We start from the raw sequence: 16,958 nt of genomic DNA, 5'->3' as shown, positions 1-16,958 counted from the left end.
TTGGCTAAACTGCTGGATAAAAAGAGCAAATATTCCAGTTTGAGTTTGGAATCAAGACCGTGCATTTCTCTCACATTTTCCCATTAGGTCTTGGCTCAGCCACTTATTATCCTGACAGGTATATTCATCACCTGAGTGTGTGAACAAGGCTGGAGCTGTGGGCTGTGCAGGACACTTGGGGTGGTCACTGGAGTCACCAGTGTGGCTCACTCCTGCAATGACACCCCCTCTGTAGCTGCCAAGAGGGACAGAACAATTCCCAGCATCTTCACTTTGCTCAGGGCTCTGCAGGGAGCAAAAGGCAGGAGAAGAGAAGCAGGCTTCCAGATTTAATTAGGGGTATAGGAAAGAGTTTCTCTTTCCATTGCAGGACTGTGATGTTCTGCCTGTGCAAATGGCCTTGGCTGTCAGGTGAGGATTTGCATGGGCTTTATAAACTTTAATGATTCATTCCCTCGAGGAATTCCTCCAACAGTGCTGCTCCAGAGGTGAAGTAGCCCTTGTGGTGTCCTGAAACACTCTCCCTGCCCAGAGACAATTACACAAGTGCATGTACTGGGTGTGCAGAAAACTGTACTTAGCTGTTGCTTGGTATCTCTTGGAAAATGGACAATAATGAACATTTCTCGTGGTAATTGGTATCTCCCTCAGAAGGGTCACGGAAGGGTTTGCAAGCTGTCTATTAACTGCACCTCAGCTGTTCTCACTCAGTGGGAAGCACATTCCACACAGACTTTTTCAGTGTTCAGGAAATATTTTAACTTGTCAGCAACAGTTTTATAAAGCCAAGCAGAGAAGTTTGCATGACAGTAATAATTGCTTCAGTTCCTAAAACCAGAAGCAAGCCTGCCAAAATATTATTAAAATCAACACCTCAAAACAGCTCCTGTTTTGTCGCTTCCCTTCTCCTTTCTTTGGAACATTTATAAAGAAACTCTGCTATCTTGCATAAAGAAATTATTTTCTTAAGGAGAGTTTTAGTGTCTTCAGCACTAGTAATTAGGATAAGAACAGAAAGTATTTATCAATGTTATTACAGTGAACACAGCACTCAGACTGTGACAACTGAGCTCTTGTAGTGAAGTGCAGAGAGAACAAACTGGAGCAGGTGCAGACAATAAACCTGGCTGGGTCCACCTCACAATGCTTAAAATTCTTTATGGAACTGCTTTGTGAGTAAGATTTCAGGAGAAACAAGCAAAAGGTGAAAAATCTCCGTTATAAAAGTTTCAACACAATTTCTAGAGAGGGCAAGCATAAAAGTTTACAGTTCCCATAATGGCTTTCCGTGAACCAGACAAACCCTGGAGATTACGGGAAGGCAGGCATGCCAGGGTTATAAATATATTTATAGGAAGCACTGGTGCAGTGAGTAAATGGGCTGTTGCTCCCAGCAGGCTCCCAGGAGTGATCACACAGAGGCTGCACGGCTCCTCCAAGGGCAGAAATCCTGCCTGGCGTGTCCCACCCTGCAGGGAGCACTGAACTTTCAGCAGTCTCTGAGAGTGCCCTGCAGCACAAGTGTCATGCAGGCTCTTTCTTCTCGCAGTAAACAACTTCTCTTCCCAGCCAGGGACTCTCTCCCTGTGAATACACAAGCTACTCATGTTCCTCTAGAGGTCCTTGGGTGCAGCTGAGAAGCAGCAAAGCAAGTGGGATGAGATGAGGAACTTTTAGCTCTTTTTGTGGCTGTTTTATGGGGATATCATATGGAAGACTTAGCTAACTAGGCTAATAATTCTGAGCACTCTTTTTTTTCCCCTGATATCTTTACAGTAACTTTCCTGCATAGAAGTGTTCACACAGTTAGACGTTTATTTTGGGCTAACCATTCTAATTTAAAGCTAGAGAATTTGCCTGGTAAGACTCCAGATTTAGGCTCCCTCTGACCTGCCTTCATTGTGAAATTGATGTGAAACAGTGACCAGAGGCTGGATACTGTCCACATCCCACTCTGGACCTGTGGCTATGCCCTGCAGCCTTTCAGCTTTGGTTAGAAAGAAAATAAAACTCACTGCCACAGGTACAGCCCCAAAAGAAATCTACTGCAAGCCTAGACAGAAGAGTCACCAGCAGTGTTGGTGACTCCCAGGAAGAACAGCTTGGTGTGCTTGTACAGCCAAAGAGAAGCCTTCATGTGGCAAAAACCTCCTGGGAGCTGATGGACTACAGGAATTTACTCTCACCAAGAATAAGATTTTGCCTGCTCTCAGTGAGTGCTGTCTTCAGCAGATATAGTGGATATTTTCACCCCCGACGAAGGGGAGAGAATGACGAGGAGGACTCCATCTTATCTAGATGGCTAGATTAATTACTTTAATTAATTACTCTAGAAGGCTAAGTAATTACTTTATTATACTATATTATTCTATACTGTATTACACTGTTACATTACATCTAAACTGAATCTGCCAAGTACTGCACTCTGAACACTCTGCTCAGAATCTCATGACTGTCAGCCAACAACCCCAACACACACACCCTCTTATGTCACAGACATCTTTTATGAGAAATCCTTTCCTTAGGATTTTTTCTCCTGAGAAGCTGAGAAGCCTCAGGAACAAAATGTAAACAATGGTTATCTGCTGCTGTGGAATGCAACAGGTGCATCTGTGATTGGTCTCATGTTGTTGTTTCTAATTAATGGCCGATCACAGTCCAGCTGGTTCAGACTCTCTGTCCGAGACACAAGCCTTTGTTATCATTCCTTCTTTTTCTATTCTTAGCTAGCCTTCTGATGAAATCCTTTCTTATATTCTTTTAGTATAGTTTTAATATAATATATATCATAAAATAATAAATCAGCCTTCTGAAACATGGAGTCAGATCCTCATCTCTTCCCTCATCCTCGGACCCCTGTGAACACCGTCACACTCTTGGCCCTGATAGGCCAAGGAAACAAAACACCATCACTTTGGGTAAATAATCTCCATATTGTATTCTACCTTTGCACAAACACAGGCACAGCAAATGAGATAAGAATTTCTTTTTCCTTTCACTGAGGTTCAGAGAATGTGAAACCCAGAAAATATTCTTGGGAAGAATTGTGCCTTGCTTTTCTCTGTCAAGAGAAATGTGGCTACAAGCAGACTATGTTCAGCTCCTATGTTCAGGGTATCTGTTCCACTCAGGTCACCTCTCAATATCCAAGTTTCCAGACAGATCCTGCTGTCCTGTACCAGAGAATCCTAGGCTCATCCATGGGCAGCAGGTGAGGGAGGGGATTCTGCCCCTCTACTCTGCTGAGACCCCACCTGCAGTGCTGTGTCCAGTCCTGATGTCTGAGGAGGACAAGGAGCTGTTGGAGCAAGTCCAGAGACCGCCACCAAGCTGCTGAGGGACTGGAGTACCTGGCTCTTTAGGCCAGGGAGAGCTGGGAATGTTCAACCTGGAGATGAGAAGAATACAGCGTGACCTAATTGAGACCTTTCAGTCCTGAAGGAGCTGACAGGAACCATGGAGAGAGACTGTCTACAAGGGATGGAGTGACAGGACAAAGGGGGAATGGCTTCCCACTGCCAGAGGGCAGGGTTAGATGGGATATTGGGAAGGAATTCGTTCCCTGTGAGGGTGGACAGGCCCTGGCACAGGGTGCCCAGAGAAGCTGTGGCTGCCCCTGGATCCTTGGCAGTGTCCAAGGCCAGGCTGGACAGGGCTTGGAGCAACCTGGGACAGTGGAAGGTGTCCCTGCCCAGAATGAATGGGCTTTAATGATCCTTCTAACTCAAACAATTCCATTATTCTATGATTATGATAAGTTTTTTTGTGGTCTTCGACAACATTTTGTGTCTATTTCTTTTTTGTCTATAGGGATACACAAGGAACAGCTTAGTTATTAAAATAAATATGGAATTATTGTGGAAAAACTCTTTTTGGATCCATTTCTGGGAATGGAGATCTTACCATCATGGTAAGGTCTGCACTGCTGCATGAACATCTCATAATCTCAGAATTATTTATCCTCACCACAAACCCCCGAAGTGCATTGATATCCCACATATTTTACAAATAAGAAAAAGGCAGGATTAAGTACTTTGAGTTAAAAAGCAAAATAAAATTAGCTACCATTAAGTCTTTGAAAATCAAAAAGTAATATTGCTCCAGATAAAAATTAATGGGTTTCATTTAACAAGACAGTGATATTTATATGTCACAAGTACCATTTTCCTAGGAGTTTACTGCTGATAAAGAAGTCATTTCCAAAGCTTTAAGGATATTAATGAGCTACTTTGAAGTGCTTCAGAACTATTTGTGTTAAAATAAAACTCAGCAGATGGGCATAATATCATGGAGAACTACTGGAGCATGGTAGTTTGTTTTTAAATATTTTTTTAAACCAAAATTGACAATAATGTGAAAATTGTTCTCAAAAGCTGTAGTGTATGTGATAAAGTAGAAAAACTGTTTCATCTATTATCTTTCCATATTTTGAACTGGGCTGTTTATGATCAGTCCCATAAATCACAGGCTGCTGCTGTTGGTTTGATGGTTTGGGGTGAGGTACTTGGGTTAAAGGTGGCAGCTGCTGTGGTTTAATTTTAGCAGTTTAAAATGTAGGAGGTGTGAATAACTTTGCTCACACAACCCCACCTACCTGGAAAAAACCACCTTGAAGACAGAGTTCTAGGAAGAACTCAGAAACAAGTAGAAGACAAAAAGAAAAATAGCATATGGAGAGACTTGTTTGCCAAATTAGGGCTGTAGGAAAGGAAAACAGGGCAGAGGTGAAGAGATTACACATGGAAAACCCTCTGCAGTTTACAGATCCTCCAAATATCAATAAATCTTTCCAAGTCTGCTTTAAAAAGCACTGTGGTTGTGTGTAATCCTACCTCAGCAAAGCATTCTGGGACAGCATTCAGCCACTTCTCATCCATTAATTTAATTTTTTCCTCAGTCTCTCTCAGTGGACCTTTTTTTGTTCCTTTCTTTTTTTGCAGTGGTTGAAGAGATCTGTTCTTAATTAGTATATCAGTAGAGATTTTGCAGGTGAAACTTCTGCAATTCACACATTTGTCTTCTTCAGGAAGGTTATTAGACTCGAGCACAGATCATTTGTCTCCTTTTGCCGGCTCCTGACAAACCATTCTTTGTTCCCAACGGGACTGTGGGAATTGTAATATAGGCAGAAAATTGACCCTGCGTGAGTGAGCTGGGAAAGGGAGGAATACATTTGCAAACTGTCTAAAAAACAAGGCAAAACTCCAATTTGCAACATTTAATAAAGCCTGAGAAACTGCCAAGGAAAAAGAGAAAAGGAACTCCACTTTCTAGGTCATTAAAACCCAAAAATTATGGCTTAATCTTGAAATTATATACCTTTGGTGTTGACATTGCTTTGTCTCTTCTGAGATCAGGACATTTAGGTCTTTTCTGCTCTGGAGTTTTGGAAGGGAGACAATAATTTCTTTTCTTTGGGCTGGTCTTACTGCTGGACAAATGTGGTCACTTTATGAAGAGGATGCTGCTCATGGAGACATTTTGCTTAGGGAAACCTCTCTAAAGCAATGAGTCCCAGTTCCTATGGGAATTGAGCTTCTGGGTTCCTTTTATTTTTACTTCTGTTCTGTTTCCTGGGCCTTGTCCTTGATATCTCAGGCATAAGCAGCTCCTGCTGTTGCTAAAGCTTCAGTAACTTGAGTCCAAGTTCTTGCAGCTGGAGTTCAGGTAATTTATTGCTTAAATAGTGATCACAAAACTGGAGGTGAGATCTGTTCACAAAGCTGCTTTTGAATCGTTCAACGCCTGGGGGTTTGGACAGGTTGGATGATGGGACAAGGCCAGCGGGGTCAAGGGCCAGGTCCTGCCTTTGGATCACTCCAACCCCCTCCAGGCTGAGGGGAAGAGTGGCTGGAAAGCTGCAAGAGGCCCTGGGGGTGTTGGGGACAGAACTTAAAAATGAGCCCAGGTGTGCCCAGGTGGAGCAGAGGTCAGTGGCCCCTGGGCTCTGCCAGCCCTGGTGTGGGCACAGGCCCAGGGCCGTGGCTGTGCCCTGTGCTGGCACTGCTGAGGGACTCCAGTGCTGTGTCCAGTTCTGGCCCTCGTGGCCAGAGAGACCTTGAGGGGCTGGAGCGTGCCCAGGGAAGGGAACGGGGCTGGGGAAGGGTCTGGAGCACCAGGAGGGGCTGAGGGAGCTGGAAAGGGGCTCAGCCTGGAGAAAAGGAGGCTCAGGGGGGACCTTGTGGCTCTGCACAGCTCCTGACAGGAGGGGACAGCCGGGGGGTTGGGCTCTGCTCCCAGGAACAAGGACAGGAGCAGAGGGAACGGCCTCAGGCTGGGCCAGGGCAGGCTCAGGGTGGACAGCAGGAGGAATTTCTGCATGGAAAGGGTGGTCAGGCCTTGGCAGGGGCTGCCCAGGGAGGTGTTGGAGTCCCTATCCCTGGAGGTGTCCCAGGGAGGCACTCAGTGCTCTGGGCTGGGGATGCGGTGGGGATTGGGCAAAGCTTGGACTCTGTGGCCCTGGAGGTTTTTTTCCAACCTTAATAATTCTGTGATTCTAACATTCTTACAGGTTCACTCAGCTCTCCAATTCCTACAGAGGAATTGTCTCACTCTTGGTGGCATGTGCATTTTCCACATGAAGCCTAAGCTGGGGTTGTGAAGGACCCTGCACATCCAACACCTGGAACTGTTACTTGTCCCTGTGAAGGGGAGTTACAGGGTTCTGGTTGTCCTGCAGAAGCAGAGTAGCACCACTCAGAGCCGAATAGTGTTCAATGACCTTTTGCCTTCAGAACTGTGCTTTTGCCCCAAAGTTACCCAATTTTAAGTCAAGTCAAGCTTGTTTTCAGTAGTAGCAGTATTAATGACTGATACAGCTTTATTTACACCATTTATGCTTCAGCTTCATTAGTGACCCCTCGTTTTCTTTCTGCCTCCTCACATTGGCATCCACATGGCAGGGCTGTATTTTTCCAGAACACCTTTCGTCCTTTCTCCTTCTCTTCTGTTTCTTGCATTCACTGAAGGCAATATCACAACAAAAAGGTGCAAAAATAATTGGGAATATGGGGTGAAGTAACAGCCAAGTCTTTTTTAGATAGCTCCATTTTTCTCCCCCTCAGATATTTGTCTGTATCCTATATAATTATCAACAGGCCTTCAAAGCAGTTTTGTGCTGGTTGAACGCCTTGAAGCAGCTTCCCTTTGTTCTTTAAATTACTCTGGAGGAACTTTTGGAGGAGCAGAAAGTTCCTTGATGCTTCCTGACCTGTTCCATGGGGGCCTTTTATTTATTGCAGGTTGCCAGGTTACCTCCTGCCTGGTCATTGAAGTCACTTGACATGAAGCTTTTATCTGCCACCAAAAGGTTGTTGACCAGGCCATTTATTTCAGTAAAGAGTTCTTCTGTCACTCTCAGTCATAGCTGCATAAATGCTGCAATGATAATAGTGAGAAAATTTATCTCTTAAAGTGGCAACTGTTATTTTATCCCCCGGAGCAAACTGTCAGGATTCCTAAAGGTCTTGTATTAAATTGCAAATCCAGCACCATTGTGTCTGAATTCTAATTTTAGATGTTCTTGTTACAAAATCTAAGCAAATGTGCATTCAATTAAGGTAAAGGTTTGGAACTTCGCATCTGAGGAAATAAGCTTTTACAATTAGTTCAAAATTAAATCAGAACATTTCCAATCAACTTGTTCTGAAATATAGTCATAATAATTAAAAAATCATTAATGTGCTTTGCACTCTAGGGGCCTTTCCTTTAATGTGGGATTTTCTATAGACATAAAGGTAAGGGTTGTTTGTCTGCTAAGGAAATAAAAAGCAGCTGATAACCCAAAACTGCACTCTCTCATTTTTTCACTAAAAGCTGATCAGAAACATCAGGATTCCTTAATATCAACCCCTAAAGCTATAATTTAACTGGAACAAGCTCAAAATGGCTTTCAGCAACCCTTAAATTAACACTTTGTGGATGATTACACCAGAAATGCTTCTTTCATAACATACATTTAACTCCCTTTTCTCCTTGATACGCAGAATGGCAAGAAGTTTGACAAGGAGTCACTTGATTTGCTCAGTCCTGAATTTTCCAGGTTGCTCTCTAGTGTGTTGGCCAGGACTGCAGGTACCACAGAAGCACAAGATAATCCTTCATTCTGAGACAAAATTCAGAAGCTTAAAAACAACCAATTTTTACTAAAATTACGAGTTCAGTAAAATCCTAAGTGCCAGGAAAAGAGTGAACAGGGATCAGCAGTGCAAAATCTGGGGGGTGCCAGCTAAAGCCAGGAGATCACAGAAGTGTTCAGAAAGCTCTTTCCTCCGTTGCAAAGATCCCAGTTGAGAAGGAAATCCCAAAATATCTGTTGGGGCTGTTTATCCTTTGCTGTAATGCTCTCCCACTCTCAAAGATACCTCTCAGGATATTTTTTCTTGATGGGCCAGACACCATTCCTGGTGTCTAAACAGGGAGATGTGGGAGATGTCCACACATCTGTCCCAGCCCCTGAGACCATTCCTGTAGGAGTTTGGGGTGGGAGGGAGCCAGCTGCCTGTCCTTGCCTCTTCCCAGCAGTGCTCTGCTTCCACAAACCCTGGTTTAGTTACAGAAAAAGCCATAAAAATGCATTACACTGAACTCAGGTAAGTTTTACAGTCGAATATTAAGCTGCAGAAACAACAAAATTAGGTGACTTATATATGTGTCAATAAATCCTTCCACAGGACTTTGAGTGAACTATTACATTCTGCAGCTCTTTCAGCAGCTTAAATTGGCTCTATTTGGCTCATAAAGGCAGGATGGATCCTCATTTATACACATAACAAATGGAATAAATACACTTCTTTGAAAAATGGCAATCTGACAGTTTAATATATGTTGGGGTTTTTTTCCAGGATATTTTAACTTCTTCAATAAAATTTTATTAAGATGACACATCTACATATAGGCACATCCACATGTACAGACAAAAAAGATTAAATTAAGATTCCTGTTGGTTTATTTGCACCAGTTTCAACACGAGCTTATTCTCAAAATGATAATTCCTGCACACAGTTGGAAGAATGAGTTAAGCTCTCCTGCTCACATGTTTTTGTAACTTAAATGTCATAAAGAAGAGGTGAAATTCCAGAATAAAGCTCAGCTCTAATTAGTGCACTGATTTGAGCACTGAGTTCATTTTCTGCTAGGTTACAACTTTCTAAATGTTCCAAAGCAGATGCACCTCATGATTCCTCTGCCACTTACTCTAATGCACAGAACACTTTACCCCTCTGAATTGGCACTTTAAATCACTCTCCTGGCTGCTCCTCATTACATGCACACAGGCACCACTCTCTGGAGCTGATCTGACCAGGAAAATCAGTATCAATTCTTTCTTCCTCCTGCCAAATGCCCTCTGCTGCTGCAGAGCCCTGTTTACACATTCTTGATTACCTGTGTCTCACAGAACAGCAGCACACAGTGCAAAACAGAGGGATGTGCTCCAAGAAAAGATCAAAACAAGCTTAAAAACAACCAATTTTTACTATAACTACAAGTTTTCTTTGCATGATGATCGATAATGTTACAGTAGATGAAAATTAAGAAATCTTTTTACTCCCTCAAGGCTTAGAGTTTGGTTTTGGTTTCTGTTGGGTAAATTTTTAAAGTAATGATCTGTATATATACAATTAGAGATACAGAATGGCTTTGGTTGGAAGGGAACTTAGAGATCATCCAGTGTCATGAGCAGGGACACCTTGCACTGTCCCAGGTTCCTCCAAGCCCCGTCCAACCTGGCCTTGGACTCTTCCAGGGATCCAGGGGCAGCCACAGCTTCTCTGGGCACCCTGTGCCAGGGCCTGCCCACCCTCACAGGGAACAATTCCTTCCCAATATCCCATCTAAACCTACTTTTTTTCAAAGAGATTTAAACTTATGAATTTTTAGGTTGATATCCATTATAAACTTGCTGAATGGGGGGAAGAAATGAATGTGCCTCAGATAAATTGTTTATTAAAAGTGGTTATATGAGGGGTTCATAGCCCCTACCCTCTGAATACTTTGCAGCTGCCACTCTCTTATTTTCCAAAATAATATCTGAACTGCAGCACCTCCCGTATTTCTAATCAGCATGGAAATTCAACATCCTGCCCATTTCCCCTGGGACTAATTAAGAAAAACATCAAAAAAGTGGAGTGACTTTAATTAGCAATTTATGCAGCGTGATGTTATCATTAGCCTGCCCTGTAAGCACCACCCTCATCAGAGCCATAATGATGGGCTAAATGGAGCTGTCCATGGTGACCCTATGGAATAAGCAGTTCCAAAGGCATTTGGATTTCACAGTGGGTCAGTGGGTGTGACTGCAGATCCCAACAGCCTCACAGAACTCTGAGCCCACCTGCTTTGAGACCACAGATAGGTTTTTTTGTCTGCCTCTGTGGATTGGAGTGCTGCAATGAACACTCAGGGAGGCAGTTTAAAAAAATCACAGCTGATTAAGAAATCCTATTATTAAATATTTCTAGATTTAGTGAAAGGATTTCTTAAATCGACTGTGAATTGGAAGGAAGATTGAAAAAAATTCCCTCTATGGAATAGAAGTATATGACTCTTCCAGGGATCCAGGGGCAGCCACAGCTTCTCTGGGCACCCTGTGCCAGGGCTTCACCACCCTCACAGGGTGTAATAGGAGCCTCCTCAAGCCAGGTCTAATAAGGTCTTGAAGGTCTTTTTCACACCCAAAATAGCTCAGCTACCTTTAGAGGCATAAAACCAGTAGGATGGCTTCTGTTGCAGTGTTGGAAACAAACAAAAGACAAAATAAAAAACTCTTTACAGAGAAAAACCAATCCAGGTGCAAGAGGCCCTCCTGCCCCTGGTAAAACACCTCACAAAAGCAATTAGTTTCTTTGTTCTCTTCTTTTTCTAGTAAATTGCCCAGCTGGGACTTTTTGGTTCCTGTCCAATTAACTATCCTTAAGTTTGAGGTGAAGTCTCCCAGGCCTATGAAATGCTTTTTCACCTAATCAAGGAGAGAAACTTCTGGGCTTATTTCCTTTTTACGGGGACAAAGGATAGTTTTGTCACTCTGTAACAGGGGACACATTCCTACAAAAGGAGAGAATTTCTTCCTAATATCTAACCTAAAGTGTGAAGCCATTTCTCTTTGTCCTCTCACTACAGTTTTTGATTGATTGTCCCTCTCCAGTTCTCCTGGAGCCCCTTTAGGCACTGCAAGGGGCTCTAAGATGTGCTTGAAGCTTTCTCTTCTCCAGGTGAGCACCCTAAGCTCTCCCAGCCTAGCTCCAGAGCCCTGGGAGCATCTCTTTGATCTCCCCTGGACTCTCTCCAGCAGCTCCAGCTCCTTTCTGAGCTGGGGCAGCTCTGCAGGTGGGGTCTCACCTGAGCACAGAGACAGAATCCCCCTCCCCTGCTGCCCACTCTGGGTGCTCAGCCCAGGGCATGGAAGTTCTGGTTCCAGCTCACATCTTCAGCACCTTGAAGATCCTACACCTTTGATCGTGTCCTTCCAAAGACTTCTTTCTCCCTTCTTTCTCTTTCTCTTTCTCTTTCTCTTTCTCTTTCTCTTTCTCTTTCTCTTTCTCTCTCTACAAAGTTGTGGCTCCTCTCATCTCGAAGACCTGCATTAATTTGGAGCAGCAATCTTGTCTCAAGCCCCACAAACATTCATATTTGTACGTGCCATTGTACAGCCAGCCCTGAGCTGTTCTAATCAGCCAGGGGTAATTTAGATTCACCAACAATACTCACAAATATTGCACAATGTCACAAAGGATCAAATGCAAATGCACATTTCTTCTCAGCCACTGAGAAGCATTTAAAAGAAATTAAACACCAGATCTCATCTTCTCCCAAATATAAATATGTAAACTGATGCAAATTGCTTGCTCCTGACCTGGGAACACGATGGCCAATTGCCTGACCTGTGTTCACAAAACAATATTTCATTTCATTGCCTGTTCACAGGGAGTCCATTTGAAATCTTTGTGGCATCAGGATAAAAATCAGAATGAGCATATGCTTCTCAGAGCACTTCAATCACTTCTGATTTCCTAGGCAGTGTCTGTGCCTAGCAAAGCGTGAAGCCTGGAATATATTAGCAAAGTATTAATTATGGTTGAAATCCTCAAACACATTTCAATACTTAGCTGTCACCAAAGTGGTGGCAAGAGTCATCCTCTAGCAAAAACCATTGTGCAGCAGCAAATGTGTAAGACCGCTATGATTTCTTAAAGAAAGTTGTAAAATATATATATATAAATCATGTTGTTGACTAAACAGAAGAATAAAACATAATAAATCTGCTAATAGGAAGAGGGTTTTGTAAATGTAACACTAACTAAATAGAGACAGAGAATCATAGAAAGATTTGAGGTTTTAAAGGTCCTCTACTTCCAACCCTCAGTTCTATTTCTGCACCATTACTGAAAACAAATCCAATACCATGTTCTAATCTCATTATAGGCATGTATATAATATTAATCCACAAACTTATCTTTACTGCAAATAAATTCCAAACAAAGAATAAAATCATCATTTTCTCATGCGCAATGCAAAATTCCCTCCTGCCGCCTAAATTTCTCTGTTGCTTCCTGGTCATGCTAAGGGTCTCAAAACTGAAGCATAAATATAATAAAAAGCTGCTACCTTTTCAATAGGATGGAAACGAACATCAATTCTTAGGTCTGTCCAGTTTAAATATTAATGACATCAATAAAAATAATAATATCAATACTGATAGCAACATTTGTGATTTAAAAACACTACAATAATGTATCAAAATATCACTATTATGATTTTAAATTATTATTTTATTATTAATATTATTAACAGTATTATTAATAACATTAATATTATTATTGTTATCATTAATTACTGCTGCTGGTCTAGTGGAAGGTATCCCTGCCCATGGCAAGGGGTTGAACAATATTATTTATTAAAACAATATAAATTGATTATAAAGGGTGTTTTCCTAATGTTCTCCATGAATCCTAGAAGAGATTTTCCAATAACCAGCCAAAAAACTTTATTTCAGTGCTATGAAATGCTTTCCTCCCTTTAATATGGAGAGCTTTTAACAATCTAAATTTCCTATAGATTCATCTAAACTGGATATAAACTCTGAATTATTAGAAATGGTTTACTGGGATATGATCATGGAACTGTGAGAAACACATTCCAGTAGCTGATATGAACTTCAGGTCTTCCTTTCCAGCAAAGGGCTGTTAAAAATATTTTATTAGGCATGTTTGAATGTTGTAACAATCTCCCATAGCCACTGTCATTATCCTCTTGATTCCCCATTGCCTTAAACCAGCAATTAGAAGTTGATGAGAAATGTCCAGGAACAATAATAGTTAAAGATCAATTAGGGATCCATGAGGCTGAGGAGATTAAATATTTATTAAAATAACAACAACCTTTCAAATAATAGTTCAAACTTCATTACTTTAATCCATTCTGGAGCTGCTATTTTCTGCCTCACTTCCCTGTAATTGCAAACTGCACCAGTGACAGGGAATGTCTCGCACCAAAGTACATAAAAACATAAAGTGTTTATGTTGCAGTGACAGTGCTGAGATTTTGTAAACAGATTGGAACAGGTTTATTTTTTATTTGCCTGCACATTTCTGAAGTGCTTTTCTAGTGTAAAGTGACAAAAATTTCCCACTTAGGTAAATTTAACTGGAATTTCCATCATGGATCCATAACCCTCCCTTTGCAGGCAGATGGACAAATGACCACAGGCTTGATGATTTCTTCAGCTGCAGACCTGGAGAAGGGAAATTGGGAAGCTGGGTGTAAGGCAAGAAAGGATTTTGCAGAAGGAATAGAGCTTCTCTCTGGAATTCAGTGTGAAAAGTGACAGCTGGTGGAATGTTTCTGTGGAAGTGCTGTGTGGTAACAGGAGTGGCAGCTCTGCTTTCTGTCCCTGCCTTGGTGACAATAAAAAGTGTGCAACCCACTCTTTCCCTAACACATAACACAAAAATGTCTCTAATTCATTTAAAATGGTGATTTAAACCAAACCCTGACAGAATTTGGGGCCAACAGATACAAGCTTTGGCATCTAAAAAGGCAAAAGATGAAACAAGAAATCATTAGCATGACAAAAGGGAAAGGGAGCATCTTTAAAAGTGAGCACACAGCTCCTGAGAGTAAAATCAGATTTGATCCTTGTGGATTCCTCCCAGCTCAGGAGATTCTATGCTGTAAAATTCAATGGAAACATTCTTCACTGGGGCATAAGTGAGCACACAGCCTGTGGTGGCTGGAGAAGCCATCAGGGCACAGGACAACACCTCACACTCTGGAGCTCCAGACTGTGGCAGCAAGGTGTGAAGATGCCACAAACCCATCACTCCATTTGGCCATGACATGGTGACATGGATGCACCAAGCGGCATTTTTTTTCCTGGCACAGTTTTCTACATAACATTTGTTAAGTGTTTTATGTACTGGGTTTATTGTTTTCTACAAAATACTAGTTTTAGTATTTTGTTTCACATCTATTTTCATATATATTCATTTTATATGCTGCTTCTAGTGGTTTATATACTGTTTGATATAAATTTTTCAAGTTCTTTTGTTAAACTTTGTTTTATTTCTCAGCACAGCAGGGCCAGGGAGCTCCTGGAGTTGAGCAAGGGCCTGGTGCATTGCCCTGCCCAGGACAGGCTGAGGGAGCTGGGGCTGCTCAGCCTGGAGAGGAGCCCCAGGGAGAGGGACTTCAGCCCTGCCTGTCCCTGGGTGTCCCTGGCTGTCCCTGGCTGTCCCAGTCTGTCCCTGTGTCCCCCAGTCTGTCCCTGTGTCCCCCTGTCTGTCCATCCCTGTGTGCAGAGGTCAGAGCAGGCCCAGGCCCTGCCCCAGGCCCAGCCATGGCCCTAGAGCCCCAGCAATTCCCCTGGTCCCTTCCAACCTTACTCATCTTTTGTCTTGATTTTTTTTTAAATAAACGTACATCCACATGTTTTATGATAAATTGTGACTTTTGTTATATTTATCCTAAGTCCTTTATTCATTTCCTTTGCTGGAGGAAAAAAATATATGGAAGAACCGAACACTGAAGAAATTCCTATGTCATCCAAACAAGGTTAATTTTCTTCTATGAAAACCCCAAGTTTAACCACTGCTTGAGCTGATCATTGAAAGAAGCAGCAGTGATTTCAAATGCTTTTAACATTTGACAAAACATTATCCTCAAGTTGTTCTGGCACTCCTCTCTAAAGGTTTCTAATCAACTGCTGAGAATGGAAGCACCTCCAGAACTCTGATCACTTACAGAAGTATACTTAGAAAATGTGAAACTATTTATGCCAATATAAGTATGCCTAATGGATTTGGTTTAAACAAGTTTCACACTGCAAATCTTTTTTTCCTTTTCATGCCCAGCAGTTCTATCCGTGATCTTTAAACTGCACTGTGTTTCTCTTGCTGGATCCATACCTCAGGGAAAACATGCTAATCATGCTGCTTATGCTTCCTCATGTTCTGAACTTCTTTCCCTCTGTCGCTTCCATGCATGATTATAATTTGATGATAAGAGAAACAATTTAAAACTGCAATTATGAAAGCATTTCTTTGTTAATTCCCTCCTGGCTAAATGACTTCCTCTCACGCTAGGAAGTTAAACATCTGACAGCACCACTGAGCTCCAGGAGCTTCAATTCCCATTCACAAAAGCCTCTTTTTTAGCTGCCTCTTATATTCCATATTGGAATTTATAGTGATTTGCTCCCTCCTCTCTTATGGATTCATGGATCCCAGAGAGACTGAACCTGGAGCCAATATTTGCAACTCTGCTGGACCTCTGTCTCTTTGTTTCAGTTGACATTACGAGGTGTGTGTTTTATGAACTGGGTAGAAGAGGAAATGAACCCTGTTGGGGCTGTTCCTCTGGGCACCATCTCGCCAGCACAGAGACAGATCAGCACAGTGCTACCAGAAGGATTAGGCAATAACAGCAGATTACATTGTGTGGAATAAAATATTACAGAGCAGCTCAGAAATTGTCCTATCAATACTGCAATATTGCAATGAGACAATCAGGAGGTAGAACACGGGGTGGAATGAAAAATCCTGTAATTGCTGCCTTCGTGTAGGTAAAATGATGAGCTGTGGTGCTGGTTCTGCAGTTCAAACACAGGTTAAAGGGTGCAGGGAGTTGACTAGGTTACTTTTTTCTTTTTTTTTCCTCTAAAATCATACCCACACCAGCCGTAAAGGAGAACAGAGAATAACTGCATTGTTAACATAGCAGGAAATAAAAATTATCCTCATTTATCGACTCATCTTTATTTCACAGTTGTGAGCAGATACCAGTGGATGACTCACAACAAATACGAAATTATTGTGCTTTCTGCTAAAAATATGTAACTTTGATTTAAAGTAATTTGTTTAAAAGCCTAATGAGGTTGACATTTGAAGCAGGTTCCTGCCATTTCTGTTCCTTCTGGCTTCACTGAGATAAAATAAAATTGTGGCAGGTGACTCATAAAATGAGCTGACCTGCCAGGGCAGAACAGACCCTCTGAAATGTCTGTGTGGAATGATGGGATTTTTGATCTTTATTGGATACATTGGGAATGTTTTTCAGTGCTGCTTGAGATTGTGCCAAGGACACAACACCCTGGAAGGACACATTCAGGGTCCCATAAGGGGAAATGGGCTACAGGAGGGGAGGAGGGACAGGAGAGCCAATGTATGTGTGACAGAGAGGGGAGCAGTGGTGGGAACTGGGCATGGCTCAGGTCCCTGCAGGGACAGCGCAGACCTGGAGTCAAGAGCTGACACTGGAAAAGTATTAGGCAAAAAAAACTGGGAATAAGCTGGGGACAGCTTGGCTTTCCACAGCTGAACAAACCACACCAGAGAAGAGCCCCTACAACATGAGCTGAGATGGCAGGAACAATGGGCTCAGAGAGAAATGGGAACATGAGCTTAGAGAGAGGGGAAAATCCCATTGATTGTGCATGAGTTGAGGAAACACCTTTAGCTGTGGCT

Source organism: Camarhynchus parvulus, chromosome 8 (assembly GCF_901933205.1).
Source record: "Camarhynchus parvulus chromosome 8, STF_HiC, whole genome shotgun sequence".
Taxonomy (NCBI): domain Eukaryota; kingdom Metazoa; phylum Chordata; class Aves; order Passeriformes; family Thraupidae; genus Camarhynchus; species Camarhynchus parvulus.
The sequence above is the reverse complement of the archived record's forward strand: the minus strand, read 5'-3'. Positions refer to the sequence as shown.